The sequence below is a fragment of the Cyprinus carpio genome, chromosome B9, assembly GCF_018340385.1.
Source record: "Cyprinus carpio isolate SPL01 chromosome B9, ASM1834038v1, whole genome shotgun sequence".
NCBI lineage: Eukaryota > Metazoa > Chordata > Actinopteri > Cypriniformes > Cyprinidae > Cyprinus > Cyprinus carpio.
The window spans coordinates 23551322-23574813 of NC_056605.1; the positions used below are offsets into that span (position 1 = coordinate 23551322).

The following is a 23492-nucleotide window of genomic DNA, read 5'->3' on the forward strand; positions in this document are numbered from 1 at the left end:
AGCTGCCTGTAGACATATATTTTCAGAAATCAATTTCAGTTAGGCTTCTTCATAGAACTTATTACTTTCACACAGTCATACAAAATACATACATTCAGAAGAAGTCTGAAACATGAAAAAGACCCTGGTGATTTGTCAAACACATCAACATACAAGCTTTAATTAGCTTACAAACAGCCAATTAAATATGTCAGCCTCTCTTATGGTTTCTTTTGAGGATGGGAAAAAAAGAGCCTCAGGCTTTGCAGCTCCACAAATGGCTGCAATGAAAGTTTCAGCCCTTTCTCTTTGCCAGAACGCTCCTTTTCAGAACACTCAATTTCTGACATAGAATAAAGGGATTTGACTTGAAAGGCTCCCTGACTTTGTCCGCGGTCACAGAGACAGAGAAAAAGAGAGTGAGGAGCACCAGGGTGACAAAAACAAAAGACAAAAAGAGTAAGAAAAAGAATAGGAGGAAAACCTCACACAGATTCTCCAGGAAGACTGGAGATCTCCATTATAACTTGAGTTCCTGTTAAAGAAAGCTGTACTCAAGTATGGAGCAAATGGTAGAAGTGGAGCTGTGACTGGTCTTCCTCAAATTCACAAAAAACATATCAAATGCATACTAAATATAAAACGTTCTAACTGTACAACATCTCACGTCCCTTGTCCACCAAAATGGTGCCATTGTGTGTGTGCCAGAGCCTTTAATTTTTTTTATATTTTTTATGTTAACACAACAGTTAAAAGGTATTTAATTACTCATTTTACATAAAGTTTGGTCAAATCAATTATGTCTTGTTCTATGTTGCATATGACTGGACACTAGCTTAGAAAAAGTTCCAGATCAGGCAGAGGCACCTGCACCTGCACCCTGCTGATGGAAAAGGGGCAAAAGTGAACTACCTCAAGGTTCTTTTGTTCCTAATGTTTCATTCAGATAATTACATCTTGGAGTGTTTACAGCAAGGAGAAACCTACTTACACAAGCATCACGATCATGTCATCTTTGAGGATGCAGGAATATTGCTGAAACAGGTAGCAATCCTTCTGTAGCCTTTGGAGAGAGAATCAGAGGAAGCATATAAGTGTTTTATTTAGTGACGCAAGAGAAGGAAGGTACATGTTACACTACACTCATAAACAAACCACTAACCCTCTCAGTTTAATAGAAAACTCAGGCCCTGGAGCTCTGTTGAAAAGGAGATGCAAGTATGGCACGTAAGAAGAAGCACCAGCCACAGCTACTACACTGGGTTCCCAACCTTTTTTGTATGCTGCACCCCTATGACCTACATTATTTACTTGAAGTACTCCCTGAGATTTTAAGCAATGCATTAGCAAGCATCACAAATGACTGTTTCCGAGGGGGTTTTCAAACATTCTTACCACTCTTTCTTTGCGGTTGCTAATCGTGCCATGTACACTACCCTTGGCTAAATAAAAGAAACCAACTTCTTTCTATACTATAAAATAAAAACATACTGACCCAAAATTTTGAATGGTAGTTTAATACAGGACAATCTCATATTTAAAGTTGAAATGCTGCTATTTGAATACTCTCATATGTGATCTCACATAATAAAATATGGATCAAAATATGGAGTTTAAGAGACCAGAAACACACATCAAGTGCATTGTCATTCAAACATAATTGTGCATCAAATGTATGTTAAGAGTAAGAACACTAAATGCAAAATGCATTGAAATGCCAGCAAAAACGAAAGCAAAATGCTTTTAAATGTAGACACAACTAATAATAATATGATTACTGGAACATACATTACATACTATTAAATCTAAGCTTTAAAAACACAAAACATTTCTTAGGTGACTTCATGATTGCAGATTATATGAATTGATTGTGTAAAAGTTTCCTGATAAACAACATCTTTTTCTTGAGCTCTAGTCATTCTTATCAAACTTTGTAATTAAATGTGCACTACAGCATCCCACAGCTTGGACAACAACCGTCTCTGTACTGATAAGAGCAAAGCCCAGTTGTTCAGGACTTAATTAAGATTAGGAAGAGCAAAGAGAGAGGCTGCCCCACTTCATAAGCCTCCACCGACCAGGCGCAGGGGCTTTGTGCGCTCTTCGTCTCTGAGGATCTAGTAAAGGTTAGTTCAGCATTGTATAGAGCAAAGCAGGGAGCCAGAGTGAGACACTGGGCTAGAGTAATTAAGGAGTAAATAATGAAGCCTTTCAACGAACCCCTGCTCCTATGATCTGATTGACCAGCGTGCCAAGGCCATGTTCGATAAATCAATGAACAACCACTGAGAGTTACTGCCTTAAAAGGTCACTGAAAAGGAGAAGTTTTAGCCACAGGCCAATCAACCTCAACATCCCCAGATACTACTGGTGGTTTATTTTCTTAGGAAACTCTTTTTTGTATGACTCACAATTAAACTGCTTTTTCCTGTCTGGACTTTTAAAATAAAATATATCTTTCCCTTAAATGTTTTATGTCTTTATTAAAAAACATGCAGGCTTGCAGCTGGAAGAGCTGGATTATGGATCAAGTGGCCAATGAGGCCAGTGCCCTAGAGTCTCAGACTGCCACGGACCTTCAAAGCCTCGGGACATGCTGTCCGAGATTGGAAAAGGAAGCTGAACCAGACTGAATATAGCGCAAACTGAACACAAGACCTCCAGAGCTATAAATAAAGTACAATCTGGCCAAATCTGGTCAATTTCTTCCATGGAACATAGCATAAGATATCTTGAAAAATGTCTTGTGTTTTTTTTCAATAACTTATTTTATGTTCCATAGGAGAAAGCAAGTCATACACATTTGGATGGAACAAGGGTGAGTAAATGACCATTTACATTTTGGGGAGAAATTTCCTTTTAAAAAGAATATGAAAACTAGGAGAGTACCAGCAGAATTTTTTAAAGTCAAATTTAAGACCTGAACAAAAAATTAATACTGTATATCCATAAAGTGCTTACACTGAATTAAATGCCAGATACAGTTTATTACATTACTAAAGTACCAATAATATCCAGAAAAAAATACTTTCATGCTCAATTAAAAAGATGAGAGGTAAAATATGCATTCTACAAAATATGACGATATTTACTTTATAGTGTTTATAATTCATCAACAGTAAACCATAAGCTTTTGCTTAGGATAAATGCATGATATTTATTGACTGCAAACTGCTTTGAAACTGCAAACCTATAGAATGTGCAACAACACAACATCTGACTTTGAACTTGCACCACTGATATTCATTTAATCACAGCTTTTTGATGTTTAATAATCACATCAGGGTATATCATGATTTTGGTTTTCCCATCCTTAAATTTAAGACTTCTTAAAATGAAAATCAAGATGAGGTAATTATACCATTTAAGATATTTTAAACTTTGTATTGCGTGTTTACACTTGGCAGGTTTGGTTTGATTGAAATGAACTCTAGTGTGATTGCTCTGTTTGTACAGTTCAATTTTAACAAGCCATGTTGCCCACTACAGTTGTGTGCAATGAAGGAATTCCTGGTGCAGTTTTGACATTTACACATTTTCTAAACTCTTCAAAAAATACTACCATAAGTACACACATACAACGACTGCATTCAGCCCAGAACACAGCGTTGTTTTGGATGTTCCGTAAGTTCACAAAATATACATCACAAACACTGTCTAATAAGGTTTTGACTGTATTCTTATACCTTTTGTTTTGCATCTTTAGGTTCGGCAATAAAAATCGTACTGTGAATGAGAAGCAAACCAGAACTAAATGTATCATTTACTTTTTTGGTCCAGACCAAATGAAACCAAGAGAATCAAACTACAAGCATAAACACACCAGAAATTTGATCAAATGTAATTTCAGACTTTGTAAAGACCAACAGGGCCACTGAATTACATGAGAATGTTAGTCTGGAATAAAATCCATTGCATTATGTGCATTTCTTTAAAGAATTTCCTTGAAACACCACTAAAGAGTTATTCTATCAAACCACTAGAAATCCCTCAGGACATATGAGTAATCGTGGTTAATGATATGCGATACGCTTTGTTCAATGGTCTCTTTGGCTAATATCAAGTTTAAGGTTACAATTCATAGCTTTACCATTTAATGCTTTTTCACAGCTGGGAATAAGCCCAGGAAAAATGATTCATTAAAGGATGACTAAATGAGGCTTATGCTAATCACCCTGTTGAATGCGACGAACTGCACGCAGTGGTAGGAATACGATGTGCCGGCTCAAAACTAAGCACGTTGTCGCTCGGGTGGGGGATGGCAGTGCACTGTGGGCATACTCTCCAAACAACCAGGTGTTCACTGTGGGATAAACATTTGCTAACAGGCTCCAACAAGATCCCCAGGGCCCGAGATTAAGGGAGTCTAGCAAGCTATGGATTCAGAATGCTGCTGCAGGTGGGAAGGCAGGCTATGTTTTGATCTCAGAGTTTTAATTTAGCTGTGACTGTGGCAAGATGACTGTGTTGCTTCAGCACTACTTTATAAAAGTTGCTCTTTGCATGTCTTGTGCAACCTACTGCTGGCCTTCCAGCTCTGAAGGAATACACGAAAAAAGGAGAAACAGAAGAGGTTGCTGTTATTCTGGATTTGACAACAGTTTGCCTGAAAACACTTAATTGCAGTGCTAACCTAAGCCAACAGTTCCCGAATGTTTCTAAAAGGCAAACAACAAATAAAAGTATATTACATGTATCACGTTTTTTAATGCAGTAAAATCCCTATAATTATATATTACATTTTGAATTAAAAATTTTAAAATTTAAAAGAATAACTTGATATGACAACAATCTATAAAGAAACGTAACATATAAAGGAAATATAAAAATAAAGAAATTTCTTTTATACAGATCAAGATTCAAGATTACTTTATTTATCCCTAGGGAAATTTGATCATTTCTGAACAGTCATCATCAATAGGAAAAAAATTGCAGTAGTTCCAACATCTACCAGCAGGATCAAATTGGACAATGCTAATCAAAAAACCCATGGCTGAATTCGTAAAAAAATGCCAAGCCATATAGCAAAAGCAGTAAGATTAGTATACTTTTCTGAATTCAAGCAAGTGGTACAGAACTTTTTATTAGCTATGTTCATATTAAGGTCGGAAAATGTTAAATCTGATTTAAGCCATTTGATTTGATGTGTTCAGATCAGTCTTATATTACATTTCACAACAATGTGACCCAAGTGCAAACCACTGGAGAATTAATTCATCTCTGCACATGGCCTAATGTCAATGTCACCCTTAAGAGCAAAAAATGAGAATATCTTCTTGGACATCAAATCAAGTAAAACAATGAATGCACACAAACCACCAATGTAACCAAGATCAACATATTATTGATTTTCATTTGTGTTTGTTAACACACAAGTTGTAATTGTTTTTGTAAATGTACCTATATTGGTCCTGTCAGGCAGAGGCCCATTTATACCGATGACAGATATACGAGTCATTTACAAACATTAATATGAACAATCAAAGCTAAAAAGACTGAATTTGAAGGAGGAAAAAAACAGAACTGAGCATTTAGACCTATAATCTGAACATAGGCATTGTCTATATCAATTGCATTTAGTCAGCAGGAGGCTGGGTATGGAAGACCCACACAAAAGGCAACCAATGAAAGGCTGAGAGATGTGGTCTAAGGCGAGAGGATCTCCTGGGTCAGTGGCCCGGTGTGACTGCGATCGGAGGGACTGCAGCTGCAGTAATTACACCTCCCACTGTGGCTCTAATAACGCCCACCCTGAATCAGTGCAATAAGCCTGGAGTGGCACTATAAATACTGCAGCATCCGCCAACTTGTCAGTTGTGCTTGACATTATATATGCATATTTACTGTCAACAACATAGATGTTATGTACTATGATGTATTAAATTGACTACATTGGGTACAGAAGAGGATGATGACAGTTTTCTTTAATTAATGAACCATGCAGGCTGTGACACGAGGAAAACCCTTTCCTCAATTGCTATCTTAAGTCTCTCCTCAAAATTATAATTTAATGTTTTTTATTCAAAGTAGAATTCTAATGGATTATATCTCATACAATATTAGTAAAAGTTTATAGTTAGTAAGATTTTTTAAATGTTTTTGAGAGGAGCTTCTTATGGTGAACAAGGCTACTTTATCAATATATATATGGATATATATCGTATATATAGATATATTATATATATATATATATATATATATAATATATATATATATATATATATAATATATATATAAATATATATATATATATATATTTTTTTTTTCAATTGTCATTTCAAATTGTAATATAAATGCTAATTTATAATGTATTCCTGTGATGATTTTCAGCTCCCATTACTTCAGTATTCAGTGTCACATGATCCTTCAGAAATCATTCTAATATGTTTCTTATTTTTTTATCAATTTTGAAAACAGTTTTTTTTTTTTAAGAAATCATGATACATTTTTAGATACTTTTTAGATACTTTCAATGTGGATTTTTTTTACACTATAAATGTCTTAACTGTTTCTTTTAATAATACATCCTTGTTGAATAAAAGTATTTTAATTTGAAAAAAAAAAAAAAAAAAATACAAAACATATTCTAATTATATTTAAATTTTCTGAATTATATCTGTGAAAAAAAAGCGTTACTTTTGAATGATAATAAATTCTGATTATAAAGTCTATAGATATTTCCTATACCTGCAGTAGATTCTGTACAACTGCTTTCAGTGAGTGTTTGACCTGAGTTTTTCCACATCTGCTTATTTCAAATAAACCGGCCACACAATCCATGAATGGCACCAAAATGATTGATGGTAACTTTACATGTTTATCAGATACTGTTTCTGGCCCTTTTAAGCTTTGAAGTGAAACAGATTTTTTACAGGTAGTCATATGTGTGGCTACACTATATCACACTCAACTTCTTGCTTATTTCTGAAAAACCTTCTTTTTTGGTTATTGGTTTTCATATGGTTAAATATCAATTGCAAAGCATGAACAGAACAACAGAGTCAATTACTACAATGACAGCAAAATCATATATCCATATGTTTGAATTACACAAGACATTCCTCAGTAGATAAACGCAAGGATTCATATTGAGCATGTCTTAGGAGTAATATATTGAAGTAATATATGTGTGACTGAGGAATTTAAGATTCCTGTCAATGAACGGGGCAATAAATTCTGCACTAAATTTTGAACAGGAATATGACAGAATGACTGCAAGACCACATAAAGCGAAGCACACAAAAGCTGGATTTTGCATAAAGGTGCATTGGAATTGCTTGAGCTTTGAAAACACCTAAATGACTAAATAAAAGTCTCAATTGTAGTCTCCAGAGCCCGTCTGTGAAGCTACATCAAACATCAGTGACATCAAAAGCCAAGATCACAGAAGAGCTTCTACAGCACTCAATGCCTGGTGCCATCAAAAGTTCACCTATCTCAGTTTATGCCAAATAACTTGCTTCATCTCCTTGTTGGAGTTCTAAGCTAATGAACACACTGGAACTTTTGTATAATGAAACTGAATTAAAGTCAATGGATGAAGTGCCAATCCTGTGAGTAATTACTGCCAGTCAGATGAATCACAAAGCTCAGAATGTGCTCCCTCTCCTGATGGTCAACAGGGTGATTAATGATTCAGAGTAAACCTCTCGCTTTAATGAGATCATTACTAAAAACAAATAACCCCTGGATGGGCGACCTAACTGTCTTTTTTCAAAGCGTCGAGGGCACACACTTAGTTTTCTAACTTAATGCAAACATGTTAACCCATCTATCATTTTTAATATGACTGTATGAGCTCTTTGAAATATTATTAACTCCTGAACTGGAATAAATGAGTTCTATTCAGGCACGCAATACAACAACACATTACTCAATACAATCTAACACATGCAATACTCTAATTAGTTCATTTAGGCATCTGCCCTGATGATTAAGTTACTTTATGGTTAAATAAACAAGTAAAAAACTTTTTTTGAAATTCATTTGCGCAACATCTTGCAGCTCTAACAGACTGGTTACCCACTGAAGCCAAGCAGAGCTGAGCTTGGCCTGTACTTCGATGGAAGATCTCCTGGGTAAACTAAAATTGCTGGAAGAGGTGTTAGTGAGGCCAGCAGGGAGTGCTTTTCCTGTGAACTGTGCGGGTGCAAACCAGGCCAGATTTCCCTCATGGCCCCCCTCCTCTTAATAATCCTAGCTATAAATTGGCTGCATCACATTCATCTCCACCAAAAACTGGTGTATGGTGCACTATGGCTGTTGTCACATCATCTAGATTCAGCACACTTATGGGGTAGATTTTGAAAACTTGAAAAAATTCTAATCAGCTGAAGCAAAAATATTTATATAACATCCTCAGATACAGAGAAGTAAATGAATTTAAGGATCGCAAAGTATTGTTATTCATCTGATCATGTGATCTCAATATCGCTATCACCATGAGCTTAATCTTCTGAAATTCATACTTTTATTCAGCAATGCATTAAATTGATCAAAAGTGATAACCTTTAAAAAAATTTTTTAAAAATGCTCTTTTGAACTTTCTAGTCATCAAAGAATCCTAAAAAAGAATCAAGGATTCCACAAAACTTTTAGAAAGCACAACCATTTCAACATTAATAATAAGAAGAAATGTTTCCTAAGCAGCAAATCAGCATATCAGAATGATTTCTAAAGGATCATGTGACACTGAAGACCGGAGTAATGATGCTTTGCCATCACAGAATGACAAACACTGGTGCAGCATTGGTGAGCATAAGAGACTTCTTTCATAAACATTAAAAAATATTACCAATTACCAATACCAAACTTTTAGGGAAATAAACTTGATCTATGTCATGTTGTTGAGACAGTCTCTCCTTAACAACTATATAACAATTGTCTCCTATCACAGGGGGCTGGACGGAGCAGTATAGTGTGCTCTGAATGTCACTGTGGCAGGAAACTGCAGCAGCAGAGGGAAGGACTGATCAGCAGCATCTCTATCAATGTCATAATTAAGACTTTAGAGGGCAGATGTAAAGAGGAGAGATAATTGACGTAGGATCAAACGTACACTCGCTCACAGAAAAATGTCTGTGAGGTCTAGCATTCATTAGTGGCAGAGATCCAAAATAGATAAGCAAAACATTTGGAGATAGTGACTGGAGGGCTGGAGGATCCGCTTTTGAACATAAGCAGTGCAAGACGAGCCACACATTCAGTTGCTGCTTTTTCTTCTCCTGTTCAAATGGCAAATAACAACACCAAAGCAGCACCTTCCTGCTTCATAACATCATGACTAACAAAAAAATGTCCAGATTAAGATTTTATTGAATTCTGTACACATTATTACTATGTATGTAGGCTCCAGACGGATATCTACGGGAATTGGGAGACATGCTTTTCCAGTGTCTCGTGGCATGAGCACCAGATATGTAAAACTTGTTAAGTTAAAAATACTCAAACTTTTCAGAAGTCACGCAACAGATCAAATTTCAGTTTTAAAACTGATCAAATACACTAGCATTCAAAACAGTAAGTTTGCACAGAAAAATAAAGCTGTTTTCAACATTGATAATAAGAAGAAATGTTTCTTGAGCACCAAATCAGCATATTAGAATGATTCTGAAAGGCCACGTGACACTGAAGAAATTCAGCTTTGCCATCACAAGAAAAAATTACATCTGAAAACATATCAAAATACAAAACAGTTATTTTAAATAGTAATATTTCACAATATTATTGTTAAGTGTATTTTTTTTTTTTAAATGCAGTGTTGGTGAGCAAACGTGATGTTTTTTAAAATCAAAAACAAACAAAAAATTGGGTAGTTTATCTGGTTAACATTAGCGTAGACCAGCCTTCAAATTCATTCTGGTCTACACTTATCTTCTCAGTAGGGAACCGCTGTCACACTTTGAATAAGATATTGTTTGAAAAGGCAAAATAAAGAATTGATGTTGTGGCTGAAACAATTCTGACAATTGATCTGATATTCCACAAGGACTTATTTAACTGTCGACACTGCCAACATCAGAACTGGCACTGTTAACAAACACTTCCAATATAATAAAAATAATGTTTCCACACTGAAAAAAAAAAAATTATTCTAAGGTAAGTGGTTGCAATCGATTTATTTTAGCTACATTTAAATAAACAAATTTAGTTGACTAACTTTCACCATATGGTTTTTATTATTAAATGTAGCTAAAATAAATTGTTTGCAACCACTTACCTTAAAAAAATGTAGTATCACTTTTTTTCAGTGCATAAAGCACTCCAAATGTTTTAATGTGAGTCATTTACAGCCACATTTCTGGTTTTTAAATCTGTCTCTCAAAGCCTGACCATCCTATTCATTACATAAAAAGGTGCTCTTCAGGGATAGTTAATGGTTCTCACCAATTCAAAAACCTACATCTACTTTTCTCATGGTAACGATGCAAATCTATCTCAAAGAGACATGTGACTTAAAAAAAAAACATATCTGACATTGGCATTGAATTCACTTCTATTGACAGTGACACCACCTTCCAAGAGAGAGAGGAGAAAGAAAAAAAAAAGACTAAACACAGCATAACGGCAGCACAAATTGGCCGTCTACGCTTAACAAGCTTCTATTTTATGTCTTGTTTATTCCACTCACAGCACAGTGGCAGCAGTTCTGTCATTTTATAAACCCTAATAAATAGAAGCACGCTTTTGTAAAGTCAAAGCCTGGGCTGCCGCTACATTGTAAACTGCTGAGGGCTGCCGGGCTCAGCGCCAACTAAGATGCAAAAAGACATGTTTACTGTTAACAGTTGGAGGGAGATGGGTATTTGGTGGGGGGTGGGGCATGTGAAGTTGGCTCATGTTGGCTCAGCATTGGATCTAAACCTCCAAGTATCAGCTCTGTGTGCCTACTGGATGAGCAGACCACCCTAGGCCAGATGAAATGGAACTGGTACCATAGGGGGTACAGAGAGTCTGATGAGGTGGGCCTTAAGCTTCCTTCCCACGAAGGCGTGAGAAATGAAAGACTTCAATTACATTGGTTTCATACATGTTCCCAACTGGTGGGTCATGACCTTAAAAAAGGGATTGCAGGTCTTTCCTGAGTGAAGCATGGACAGCTGGGGAAATATAGGTAATAGAATGCAACTAGTCATATAATGATGCATAATTCAAAGTATAGTTCACCCAAAAGTGAAAAAAATCTCAGCCTCATGTTGTTGTAAACCTGTATGACTTTCTCTCTTCTGTGGAACACTAAAGAACTGTTTTGAGTTGAGATAATTTTTTGTGCTAAACAATTTTGGTTCAGTTTTATTGGTGATCTGAATAACATTCAACTCATATTGATCAATGGGTACCAGACAGACGAGGTATGTCTGATCTCAAAAAGTAAATAAATACAGATGGTGAAATGAATGGAAAAATCATAAAGTAAACTGAATACCAAGATGGGTCTGAAGGTCCTACAATGCATTATTTACACACACCACATTGATTTGTTTTTTAAAAATTGGTTGCATTGGCTGTACTCTAGGGACATATTGACTGGATTCACTGATCGACTGAACTGGTTATCCACTGCTCTTCCAGAGGGTCTTCTATCCACCTCCATGTGTGCCTTTGTAGTTCAGAGTGCGTTGGCATGCAGCTCTGTATCCCCCTCAAACCCGCTAAAACTTTAAAAACTCCCCTCTTGGGAAGCTTTCAATGAGGGCCCTTGTCCAAGGCCTAGCACTCTACTGTTAGAAGGAGAGGTCTGTAAGAAGACATATTTACTTTAAAACGTCAAACATTTTGCCTGCCTGATTTACGCAAGTCTGCTACTATGGCACTTTCTTCCTAGGATGTGTTCCTGTGCTTGCGACCTTTCCTTAAGGCAAGAAGCAAGTCGGGGCTAGTAGCACTTTAGGTTGCAATTTAGTGAACTACGGAGAATTAACGGTAAAGAGAAAAAAACTCTTGCTTCTCTTACATGACTGCAATGACAAGGTTGGTATTTTTCATCCCTCCATTCCTGACTGTTTTGAAACTGGTTATGTTCAGACTCTCCATACTCCATACTGCATACTAGGAATGTTCCTGAAGTTAAATACATTACATCTTCACTGCACACCCCAATGCCTACTATATAAATATAGCATATCAAACAGTATGCAGCAAGCAACATGACTGAAGCAAAATTTGGACTGACTGACCTACATGCTAACAGGACAAGCTGTACCAAGAAAACTGAAGGAATTTTCATACGGGTCACATGAGAATAAGCCAAATGTCTGAGGACCGCTGTGAGCTGCTCTTGACTAATGGCAAAACAAGGACAAAGTCATCCATCTATGTTTATAGATTTTTTACTGAAATCCCAATTACAGGTTATCTCGAGCGAATTAAGAAAAGCCATTTAGCAGAAAACCATCCCAGCCCAAGGATAATATTCAGATCCTGACATTATTTATTACCCTGCAAGGACACAGACGTGAAAGTTGGAAGTGGGGACAGGGTCACTTCTTAAGCATGTGCTCACAATTGTAATTTCACAAGAAAAATTATTTCCACCACCAATCTGGTTGAGCTGATTATGAGAACTATGACAGAAACTAAACGCAGGCTATGTATCTAAAATGGAACGCTTAATCATCTAAAAACAACTTAAAACATATATATTTCCCAATCTTTAAAGTATGAGAGTTCATGAGAGAATATGAATGAGATGAATTTTGAATTTGATCTTTTCAATAAATCAACCTTATTCATAAATTATTCCTGAATCGGACTAATCCAGTTTGAATCATTATTTTGGCTTAGATCTTTTCAGTGAATCAAGTGATTCAGTTTACAAAACAAGCACAAATCATTCTTAAATCTCACTAATATGGTAATTCACAAATTCAAGTCACTTACTCGATGATTGTTTTATTTTTTTTTATTTTTTTTTGCACAGTATACACACTATGAGTGCATGCTAGTTTTTGTAATAGATTATGAAAAGCAATGTTTTTAATAAAATGACGTGCCAACATTTACACCACTAAGTGTTCTCCCTTTTTGCTATTTCCAAAAAACTAGCAGCAAAAGCTGAGCCTTCATATACCCTACACAGTTAACTCACCAGTATTACTCATAAATCTGCATAAACAAACTTAACTATTTATTGGTGATGAGTGCAGGATGGGATTAGCATTACTCATGGAGACAGGGCGGTCCCTGGATGTTCTATGTTGACCTGGACTGGACATTAATCACTGTCAAACAAGGTTCTATCTGTCGATGTGTTTGAGATGGACCTTTGTGCCCTGACTAAGAGCTATTTCTTATCACTATAGAAACAGCAACCAACCATGCTACATATAAGCTAGACTAGACTGGAAAAGAAGTTCTAAGTGCTAAATGTATGAGTATAGACTATAGAATGGACAAAGTTGGAGGCCTATGTTACAGCAAAAATATAAGTGTACTCTTGTAGGTATGAACTTATTATAAGCCTATTTCTGTTAGAAGCATCTGTGGTACGCTTAAACACTTCTTGACTCAAGATAAGGTCAAATATGACTCACATTTCCTACGGCTATGGAAACCTAGTCTGATCTTTTTTTCCCTCAAGGGGGCAATTTATATACCTTTATGGGGTGTAAGACATATTGGATCAACGTCTGGAGGAAAGGCAAGGCCCCAAGAGGAAGATCACTTCAGGTCAGAGAGATAAGAGGCTCGATCCACAGCATGAATCTTCAGCACACCTGATAAGTGACTCTGGTGGCTTTTTCCATTCTAAGGCCTTTTGTTCATCCGCCTTGCTGTATTCAAAAGTGACTGAAAGCAAAGGGCAATTAATATCTCATTTTACAGCCAGAGTTTACATGGTCTGTCATTCTGGATCTGAAAGGCATTCCATTCAAATCTACATTTTGGAAATGTGCCGGGCTTTTGTGCCCTTTTCGAATTACCTATCAAAATTCAATATCAGAGTTCATACACTTCTGAAAATGACTGTCAGCCAGAGGATGAAAGAAAGAATTGTCAAACTAAATAATAACACGTTCTTTTATTCAGCCGAGGTGAATGAAATTGATTTCTCTGTTTCTTTTAGAGGCTGTGATAAAAATCAGGTGTGCAAACACATTCTGTGATTTTCAGTGGACTTTCAGTGACAATGAGAGGACAGCACTGAAATTATAATTTACCATATGATTTAACCCCAATTTATATAATCAAAACCATTTAGCAAAATGTTTTTCTGTAACAATATTTCTAGACTCGAACCAAACGACCAGATCCACTAAATGAATTGGACCTTGAATGCTTAAATATGAGACATTCTAAGAGAACATTCTATTATCACCTCATTTTAAACAGTGATGTCACACTACTTGGAAAAACACCCTGTTACTGGAAAAGCTACACTACTTCAAAAACACCTGAACTACAGTGAATCTTTTTGAAACGTATTTAAGCTAGTAACAACAGCATTTTGATTACACTAATGCTGGACCATCCTCCATATGGAAGCTAATTTTAGCTTGAGAGTGAAAAAAGTTAAGCTGACTTTATTTGACATCTCAAAGTCATGGCTTTATAACACACAATGAGATTTTATGTATTATTTTAAACTTCATCTCACGGTTACCAGCTTTATTTTCACTCAGAGTTGGAAATATCTTCCATTTTGGGATAACACAGATCATTTGACTGCAAATTGCTCATTCACCTTTCTCCAACAGAAATAAATGAGTGGTATTATAACTAGACATGTCACCTTGTGAAAAAGATATAGGACAGAACATGAACATTTTAGGGGAGATAGCAAAGTGCCTCAGACCTGGGGTATTAAATCACTAGAATGGGGACAATGTTCCCACCGTGCTCCACAAAAGCACTAACACCCATCTCCCATAGTTGTGCAGGGTCACCCATTGCACTGAATGGGCCCCCTTTCTCCAGCTTTTGGGGGCTTCACCAACAACACCATCAATGGGAATAGTGTTCCTCCCCCACAATGGGCAAATCAACTGTGGGAGCATTTTGGTCTCTACCCTGTTCCCTGTCTCCTCATTGAAGCCTCCTTCGACCGAACAATGCCAAAGAAAAGATGCATGCCTTCACGTCCGCTTACATACAACTGCATCCCTCCCTTGACAGCAGGGCGGAGAAAACCTGCTTTACAAATATTAAAATGACAATCCACCGTTCACTATGACAAACGACAAACAAATAACTTGAGTTCTCACACTGGAAGCATTTGCAACTAGACATATTTTCTGTTTATTAAAGACATTTCGCCACTCGTCTCTCTGGCTTCAGGAGCTGACAGGAACTCTTGAGAGAAAACTTTAGCCTGCTAAGGGACACGATTTCTCGACTGCAAAAAAAGGTGGGATTAAGGAAGTATAGCGTTTGTTTAATTAGAACCCACAAGAGTGAGCAATGCGTCTCGCTTGATTTGTGTTGAAATATCTCCATGACAACATAGGACATAATTGTCGGTTCCAATGCTTGATTGTTTGTTGTATTTCAGCTACCGTCTGTCTGAAAGACATTCGGCAAAAAAAAAAAAAACACACACATCGACAAGATAAGACTCCAGACAAATTGAGCGCCTTCAATCACATCAAGTATTAATTAGGGCTGCAGACAGCGAGCAGCTCAGCCGTATCATAGATCACATTTCACAGACCGAGTAGCACCCAGCCATCCTTCCACACCAGGTTTCTGACATTCAGAAGGGTTGCGCTACGGACAGTTGCACATTTGAAAACAATATGCAGCCACATATAACATAAAAAATGAACAGACCAAGACGATAATCCATCAGCACATTTTGTTTTTCCAGTTGAGCTCCAGTTGAACTGTTTGGGGAATATATTTAATTCAACAAACCCCACCATCCCAACCCCCTCAACAAACAAAAGATAGCAGGGCTTTCCTACAATATTCTTGAGAAGCAGCCAAAGGCCACCAAACTGGTTCTGTTCCACCCCTTGATAGCAAGAATAATAATGAAGCGATTCATGAAAAGCAACAATTCACACCAATCAGGGGATCAAAATAGAGAACAACACAAAAACCTTTATTCCCTTTCAAAGACTGCCTGGGAACGCCATAAGCTAAGTTTCCTCTTTCAGAACCAACGGCACCACAGGTTCAGGATGTGTCGCATTTCAGCCAGACAAGCACTGGGGCTAAACTATGATAATTCTTTGAACAGTCAAGTTAATTATGGCTCTGGCTCTCTCTTTCATTTTCTCTTTCTATATACATTTCATATTTTTCACTTGCTAATTTTTTTTTATTTATTTTTTTTGTGGTGTGAGGAATTTTTTATGGAATGGCAGACAGAAAACCCTATTACCTAATACTATATCTTATATCAGCATGTCACTTAATGACAGTCGTAAACAGCAATAAAAAAAAAAAAAAAAATCTTTAATTAACCAACAGAGTGTCTTTGAGTCCTTTGCTTGTTTGTGCAAATATCTGCTTGCTGCATTAGGGACAGGTGATAATGTTCTGGACTGTGGGAGGTATAAGTGCTATTAGTATGATAAGTAAAGGGCACAACAAGCTATCAGACAGTATTGTGTGAATTCTGTGAATGGGTGAATTCTTTAAAATGTTTAAGTATGTTTGGGATCAATTTGCACCAATATTTTAGCCTGGAAAATATTCTTTGTTTTTTTCCATTTCAGAATGCCACCAGCCAAGAAAGACCCGTCATATGTGTATGATATATCACTAATGCTGTCCAAAATGAGAACAGAGAAAGTTTTAAAGTCAAGTCATGAAGAATATTTTAAATTTCAGTTTTGTAAATATAATCAGAACATATATTTTTTTTATAACAAATTTTATCATTATTTTGTGAATATTAGTGTGTACATAGACTATTGTTATGGTGTTGCAGAAGCATTTCACCCAGCAAATTAACCTTTACATGTTCTCTACATTTGTTCAGACAGTGAGTAAAATCACTGAAATTCTGCTACCCAAAGAGCCAAATGTTGAAATATTACAACAATTCACTAAAAACTGACTTAAATGTCAAAAATATAAAAACACATATATTTCTGTATTAGAGGCCTCCTACAACAACATTTAAAAGATTTTTTTTCTATATTTGAGTCTTCTATGGTTAAGTAAAGCACAGGCCACATTTGCAAAACATGAAAGCTTGTGGAGGCTTGTTATCAATGCAAGGAAATGTCAAATCAAAAATCATTTTCAGGATAAATAAACAGCAGGCCAGTATCATAGACTGTAAGATTATATGGCTAACATCACTTTCAGTAGAGCCTGTTACAAACCATCCTTTATATATGGTTAAAAAAACATCAGCCTACACTGGCAGTTACCTTACACCCCTCTAAAGTGCTTTGAAACAGAGCACTGTGCATACAAAAAGTAAGTTTCAGCTGCTAGACTGACTTTAGTTTAACACTCTAAAAAAAGCTAAAAAAAAGTTATAATATAAAGATGGTTTTGAAGAACCTGAATGGTGTTGACTAATGAATGGTTCCTTAAAATCTTTTACTTAGAAACTCAGCACACACGCGCGGTTTAGCTGGAACATATTAGCAGACCAGCTCTTATGGAAGATATCATTAGGATAATTCAGAAAGATGAATTCTGGGTGCCTTGAGGAGATCTAATATTCAAAATGAAGAAGTGCTATGATAGAGAAAATGCTTCTTCAGACATTAATGAATGTTTAAAACTGTATTATGAGCACGAAGAATCTGCTGACAGCTTTTCAGAGGGAACTTTATAAATGTATGACTTTACACCTCTATGGTTCTGTCATCATTCACTCTCACAACATTCAGAAGCTTTGTGACTTTAATACTTCTACAGAATGCAAAAGATATCATAAAAAAGGTTGGTAACTGTTTTGTTGACCATTGACTTCCATTGCATGGTAAAACATATGTAGACATCATCTTCCTGTATGCTCCACAGTAAAAAGAATGTCTTAAAATTTTGGAAGTAAATGAGGGTGAGCAAAAAAATGACACAATTTTCAAGTTCAGACACCTCACTAGCCCAAAAACAAGACAGAAGTACACTTGACATTGACACTCTATTCCATGCAGTCATGTCTACTGCCAGTCAGATCAAGTTCTTTGCCATTAAACTTTTATCTAAACTGTCCCCTCTCAAATGATGACTCCACATCAGAAATAATTCACATGGCACATCTTACGTATGCATCACTAAAACTTTGATAAGGGCTACTAAGTCATTGCTTCCCAAGTGCTAAAATTATTAATGCTGATATCAAATGCAATTGATCAGATTTCCTTGCATTTTCAGGCCTCCTTTCTATGGATGTCACTCACTAACCGACGTCCAGATGAAGCTACTACTCAATCACTTACAAACTGACAAGACATCTCATAAGATCATTACACATGAAAACCTACTTTACATATGAAAAGACGAGGCCTCATGCACTACGAAAACATATGAATCAACTGACATATGTGGTAGTGTGGGGGGGGGGCTATATGAATATTAATATTCATACACAAAAGCCTTTAGTGGCCCGGTAAACAAACAGCCTCTTTGGTTAAGAGAGACGTTCAGAAGCTGCCTCAGGCACACGTAGACTCACACAATAGCGCCAGACTTCCTTCATCATATGAGTAATGACAATCTACTGTGGAGTGTCAGACCTCGGAGGGTGAGTCATACTATAAGGACCCCCTTGAGGTTTTCTCTTGAAATTGACAGTCTGAACCTATAGAAATCCTGATCAAGAACCCAAGAAGCAAGCATCATTAATAATAAATGATTGAGATGCATTTTCCAAGAGACAACCATAGCAACAAACACGGTGAGGGGTGTTTGGGTAAGAATAAGTGGACAGACGGCACTTGACTACAATGAGTAAGCTTGGGTAAATATATCTCCAAATCCCCCTGAGGATAGTCAAGCTAAACATACTAAACCAGACCTAATTTATTCTCACTTTAAATGAAAGACAATGGGGTCTCAAGGTTTAACAATGGGGAAATATCATAGGATTTGTTCACTCTCTACCAACATCAAGAATGAAATTGGGTCTATGAAAAAAAAAAAAAAGATTTCAAAACAAACCACACTCGTTCCCAAGAGGAATTTTTTTTTTCTTTGAGAGTACTATACCTGGAACCAATGTTAGGCAGTAAGTTATTAATAGTAATTTAGTTATTGTAATAACTACTAAGAAACTACTAGCATAACTAATTACCAATAAGATTTCAGTAATAATATTACAGTTACCATCCATAAAACAGCTTAGTTACCCCGCTGATTTAAAATCCAACAATCAAATAATTCCTAATTTATTTTCATAATTTTCACAACTCTCACATGCATGTGATGTCCCCTGTGCAGCAGGCAAGCTTGGAATATGGAAAAGCTTACATTCAGCAGATATTGCATTAAATTGATTTTGTCAGGAAAAAAAGATGATCTGGGGCCAGTTGCATAAACTTAGCCACCATGTTAAGACTGTGTCTTAAGAACTAGTTTGACCAACTAGCAGTTGCCAAGGGGTAATCAGTCTTACTTTTCCAATACAAATAAGACCAGTCTACCTTTTCATAACTGAATTAAAAAAGTTATGACCAGTCTTGAAGAAAAACAATTAGTTGACTAACTCTTTAAGACTAGTCTAAACAGTTTATGCAACCGTCCCCTGTGCAGCAGGCAAGCTTGGAATATGGAAAAGCTTACATTCAGCAGATATTGCATTAAATTGATTTTGTCAGGAAAAAAAGATGATCTGAACACTGTTGTGTAAGTTGTGGCTTTACTTTAATCTGCATTACATCCCACCCACATGCCTATGATCAGCATGCATGAGGTACATTATATTACTATTATTAAAAATCTTTTTGGAAAATCAAAGTTTCTTACAAACTTATGTGATTTGATCAAATAAATAATGAAATATAATCGTATATGGGTTATGGTAAAATTACAATTAGCTTCAAGCTACACATGACAATTGATTAGATTAAAACAACAATGTTACTATCAATCACTATTGAGTGTTTGTACAGTAATAACTTCTGACTGCGATCCAATGTAGATTTCGGTCAAATGGTGGGGCAGAAATATGTTGTTAGTAATATTCTAGAAGAATTTTATGTGGAAGATACACCGTTACAACTTCTGTGGGGCGTGAAGAAAATGTAATGTAACTAGTAGTGTAACTAATTACGGTTGCCAGAAAGTAATAATTAACAATATTACTTTTGAAAGGAGTAACTTGTAAAGAGAAATATATTACATTCTTTGAGTAACCAGCCCAACACTGCCTGGATCCATAATGATTTTCCTTTCAAGCCCCTTCATTTTTCAAACTAATGTGCTGATCCGTCTTGACTCTTACATCAGACCTTGATGTTGTCCTGAGAGAGCATGTAAGCTTGCATATCTTGATATATAAAAGCTCTTTGATTAAGGCTTAAAAGAACATCAAATGCATCTATCATTTATCCCTACTTAGCCAACAATGTGAAATCTAAGGATTGGAACAGATTTGGACCACTCAATCGTTTGCTTTTCATTAAATTACAGCATTTTCAACAAAGTTTGTAGTTGTAACGCTGGGATGAACCAAAAGACCTTGATTAGTTGCTTCATGTATGTTTGATTGGAGTTAAAGCTCCGCAAAGAAGGTAGCTTCCAAAATGTAGCGCCCCTGATTTGAGATTGTTTCAAGCCAACAGGTGATTTTCCTTCTCTAGTATCGGCGTGTGTGTGTTATATCAGCCATCTCTTATGAGAGTGTGCTTTGGCTGCGAGACTCGACAATGCCCCCTACCGGATTTGACCAGCACTGCAATCTATGTTCTGTAGGCTACACCTGCTCTCCGGTTCGCGATCGCGAAGACGACTTGAACATCATGTACAAAACCAAATGCAATCATTTAAGTCCAAACGACAGTGAAAAGAAAAGTGCAATTAAAATGAAGTAACATTTTAAACGGCTAGGTTTTATCATAGAGAGAAATTCAATTTGAGCCACTTAGCGTAACAAAGCCGAAGCACAGATTTGAGCTCACTATAAAAATGCGCGAGGCTGAAAATGGAGAAGTTAAAACTGCCAAGAAATATGTGTCTTGCAGATATGACCCACAATAATAAGTTCAACGCCCACCTATATGTCCTCGAAATTAATAAACTGTCATTAGATGTGATACTGTTTATGTAGCCTACATAGGCTATTCACAATGCTGACCATAGGCTATAGCCTATATTAGTCTTACCTCTTTATTGAAGACTACCTCCATTGTCTCCTTTGTTTTGTGTTGTAAAGCGAGCTTATGTTGTAGAAAGGCGCTATATAAAAGAAACTTTATGGTTGCTGTTTTTACTATGTGCCTATGAAAAAATATAAGCTGTAGGCTTCTTTACCTTTCTGAATAACATCACCATTGCCCGTCATTCAAACTATATGACAGGTGACTGACAGATGCTTTCCTTCAGCCAGAAACATAGCAACTCAAGACTGTTAAATAAATAAATAATAAATACATAGATAAATAGCCTACCGGTTACGCTTTTCAAACAACAAATAAAATAGCCTACGAATAGCTTTTCTGTTAAGGCTTATAAAGTTGCGCGAAAACACAACGATATAGTCTACTGTAGTTGAGAGGTGTTAAATATTTCCCTCCATCTCTTCTGAGAATCTTATTCGCAAATCCTGTGCGAAAGTAGCCTAGGTTATTCTCAATGAAAAGTAGAAATATGTCCTTCAGATGCCAAACGATGATAAAGGAGAGTGAAATATAGGCTAGCGTGTTTTACTGGGAGCTGAGTGTTTCAATTCCAAAGCAAAATTCCTCGGATCCTGAACAGAACGTGAGCAGCGAGTAAATTCCGTTTCAGGATAAAGCTATACTGAATACTGTTTATATAGAACATTTTCCTTTCTTTAATAAAACTGAGAGAAGAGGACCGTTTAAAACATGACATTCCCAATAAGGGTTTTGTTATCACCATAAAGAGAGAAAATGTGCCCACAAACCAGGTTTTATCAGAAAACCAGAAGTATTTAATAATCATCAAAAGCAACTAAATTACTAAAATTGCTACTTGTTCATGCAAACCCACTGGCAAATATTTATAACAAACATAGTACTTTGAAATCGGACAATTCTTTGTATTTCTAATGAAAACAAAACAAATGAAATTAGATATTTATTTTCTTCCCAAATTAAAAATAATAATAATAATAATAAATAAAAATTTTAGAGATTTGCTAAAATGTTGATAGTCAGTGGCCGCAGAACTCTGGACCGCAGAAGTTCAGAAAGTAGGCTACTTCACAGTATCATCTTGCTCCAAGAACATTAGAGGCGGTTTCTATAAATAACTACATTTAAATGTAAGGTAATGAAATCTGAGAGAGTGGTTTTACCTTCTGATGTTCTTCCTCTGGAGTAAACTATACCGTGCGTAAAACGCAACGCATAAACCGCAATCTCCGCTTTGCGTAGGTCTCCTGTGCAGTATCCCTTTTCTGTGAATGACTTCCACCGATCGACCTGCAGCTGCTTTACTGCGCTGTGCTGGAAAGAGGAGGCTACTACACAAGGGCCGCTGCAATTTAAACAAATGGGGGTGCAAATGTGTTACGAAGCTCCACCTCACATGTTTGGCGCTGTGGTTGCATTAGCCCTTAAAGCTCTCCTTTTACATTCTAAGTGCATTTCTGTAACAGAAACGTTTCTGTTAAATTGTTTCAAATTATCAATAAGACATTGTCTTTTGGGATTCATTAACACCCCTGTATCATGCCTGTATAGTCTGTCCCTAGAATCAGTGAGGTACCATGGCAATTAATTAACTGTTTGGATCTCACAATGTTGCCAAAAGTGGCAATGTGTCATATAATCATGTTTTCTGTTTTTGGTGTGGTGCAATCAATAAACTCACACAATGTACCATTGTACAATTGTACAATGGTGTACCATGATACTCAAGATGTACCATTGTACCATGTTATATGGGAATGGCATGATACTATATGTGTCGTGGTACTGAACAATTACCATATTCACACTGTATTTTCATTGGCTTTTACAAAGCATTTCAAAGAATTATCAAAGAATGTTTAAAAACACATGGGTTTACAATGGTACCAAATGCATAGTATTATCTTGTGGCATCTTTTTTAGTAAAGCAATTGGACATAGCTACTGTGATTAGAAACACCGTCAGAAATTATGTCACTGAAAATATTAAAAATATGTTTTCTAAGGAGCAAACTAAAGGGCATTCCAGACAGTTTAGATACAGATTATCGGGATTATAAAGAGTTACAGTATGAATGAAATAAGTAATATCTAATTATTCTAATAATGTGACTACTCAGTGTTTATTAAATATGTCTAAAAAAGGTGAACATAATTTTTGGCCTATAGCCAGCATATATATATATATATATATATATATATATATATTATATATATATATATATATATATATATATATATATATATATATATATTAAGAATTATAGATTTAACTTAATAAAACTAATA

The 23492-nt window shown here is 36.1% G+C and overlaps 1 protein-coding gene across 2 annotated transcripts in view; it reads right to left on the bottom strand.

Annotated features, from left to right (window-relative positions):
- The window catches only part of LOC109059512 (semaphorin-5B-like), a 131149-nt gene extending 108633 nt beyond the window's left edge, over positions 1–22516 (bottom strand). For both annotated transcript variants that reach the window (XM_042731645.1, XM_042731643.1), the window contains exons 1-2: positions 22367–22516; positions 971–1042 (exon numbers count right to left, since the gene is read on the bottom strand). The gene's annotated coding sequence lies outside the window, so the exon portion shown is untranslated. The remainder of the gene's footprint in view (positions 1–970; positions 1043–22366) is intronic.
- Positions 22517–23492: the final 976 nt, after the last annotated feature.